A 2,246-nucleotide genomic window follows, 5' to 3' on the forward strand; every position below is an offset into this window, starting at 1 on the left:
TTGATCAATGAATTTGACTCAAACCCTGCTTGAGATACGCAACACAGGAATGTGTGTGATGAATGAGTGTGGGAGTCAAATTTTAAACTTTGCATTCATTTCACGTCGATTTCAACTTGCAAATTTCTAAATTTCAACTTGAGAATTTCCACTGTGGATCACCGAGGAAGAAACACAGAACATGCAAGTACCTAAAAGCCCTGAGGGTCCAGCTAGCTAAGTTAGCTAGCTGGACGGGTGAGTGTTTTTTTTTTTTTAAAAGAAGAAAAAAACCCTCTTAAAATGTACAAAACAGCATTACAGCTTTCATTTAACCTTAAATGTCTTGAAGTTTTAAATAAACTTGCAGATCTAAGGTTAATTAATGTATGAGACATGTCACTCCAGAGTTTTTGTGATGAGTGATACAATTTCAAGCCTAGCAACCCAGGTAGCATAACAGGTAAATAATTTTATTATAAAAAGTACAAAATAACATCACAGGTTACTACACCAAAGTCTACAATATTAAAGGAAAGGTGGGGCTATAAATCCTTGGATTATCAGAATCAGAAATAATTCATTGATCTCTGGAAGGAAATTGGAATATGTCACATTTGCTGTTATACACAAGCATAGAAGAGTTTTAGAAAATAAGAAGTAGCTTATCTGCAAATACTAAAATATCTGCATTATGCCACGATATCTATATCAATATGGAGACCCATGGCATGGAGCGCCCAATAACAACAGTGTGTGTGATAGAGACGTGTGAACATATGACCTAAAACCTAAGTCTTAAGTGGCTTTTTGATCGGTGAGACCCCCAGCTTTAATTGGCTGACAAAGGATAAAGGGATGAGCCCTTTATCCTTTTGTTGAAAATGATAGAAACAACAGATTGTTTTTTCTACAGAGAAGTCTCTTGCAACTGTGTTTAAGAGTGATTAGTTTCCATTTTAAATGAGCATTCATGCTGTACTTTTTCATCATGTTGCACAAAAGAAATTGCATTACTATAACAATGTGGGTTTATATCACATTAATATGAACAATATTTCAAGGCGGAATTGTTGCTAACTCGCAACTTCAACTGCAATTATTTATGAATGAAAAGAATGGAAGTTGTGTTTTCAAATGGCAAAATATACTTATTAATTATAGACAGATGTGGGAAGATAATGGATGAAATACTGTTGCTCACTAATCACATCCACAGTACTATTCTTAAACACACAAGTATGATTTCGTTTGATATATCTGTGATAAAAATCTTTTAACTACCTAAAATTTATTTAAAATATTGTCATTGCAATAAGTTAAACTGCAAAATCAACACGTTTACATTTAGGATCGATTAGATAGCGGTGAAAGTGTGAACTCTGGCCGGAAGTATAAACTATGACGATTCACTGTGTGATTGACTGAAGACACTAGTCCCACCCCTTTTTACTTCCTAGTCTATAGTACTGAGCGCTCTGATTGGAGGATTTTGAGCACAGTTTTGCATACCCATCTTGCACTTCGACGAAAAATTACGTTTCCCGTATTCTTAAAGTTGATTTTTGATGACATGATAGTCATATTATACTGTGGATATATATTATTATTGTTGTTATATTGTTTTTTGTTTGTTTTTTATAATTGGCGGCGATAACTTGAAACCATAGCGATAGCGTATGTTTATAGTGTACTAGTATTGACATTTAACAGAATACGTGTTAGGAATTATTGCTCTTTAGATATTTCTCTAGGAGGTTTCTCTTAATGAGAAGCCCACTTTCTATGTTGAAAATAAAAGTGATACATTTAATTATTAATCCTGTAAAATACGACACGTAGGGAGTACTATTTTGTGTAGTATATGAATTAACAATGATGTCAAATTGGTAAAGTAAGTACTACCACTTTGTATTAATGTTTTGGTGTTTAGTTTTAGTTTAGTGGTTTTAGTTCCTTCAGCATACACACATACAGACAGTCACAGAGATAGGTAAAGATATGTGTAAAGTTTTTTACTTTGATTAAAGATAGGGTATTTGTGGTAAACCCTATTAGACATGGTATTGAAAGTATTTTTATGTCTTAAAACATGTCTGAAATTGATCTTTATTTAATGTTGTTTTACATTTCATCACAAGATGGCACACTTACACTGTTAATCCATGTCTGTGTCATATACAGTCAACAGTTCATATATATATAGATGTAAAATGTGTCTTATGTCTTATATTAATGGACTTACAGGTAGACTATCCATAGCAGCA

The 2,246-nt window shown here is 33.0% G+C and overlaps 1 non-coding gene across 1 annotated transcript; it reads left to right on the forward strand.

Annotated features, from left to right (window-relative positions):
• The first annotated feature begins 1,702 nt into the window (after nt 1–1,702).
• LOC121940453 lies at nt 1,703–1,759 on the forward strand. Its single transcript, XR_006105629.1, has one exon. It is a non-coding gene; the product is annotated as a U7 small nuclear RNA (small nuclear RNA).
• Nucleotides 1,760–2,246: the final 487 nt, after the last annotated feature.

The sequence above is a fragment of the Plectropomus leopardus genome, unplaced genomic scaffold (assembly GCF_008729295.1).
Source record: "Plectropomus leopardus isolate mb unplaced genomic scaffold, YSFRI_Pleo_2.0 unplaced_scaffold8725, whole genome shotgun sequence".
Classification (NCBI taxonomy): Eukaryota; Metazoa; Chordata; class Actinopteri; order Perciformes; family Serranidae; genus Plectropomus; species Plectropomus leopardus.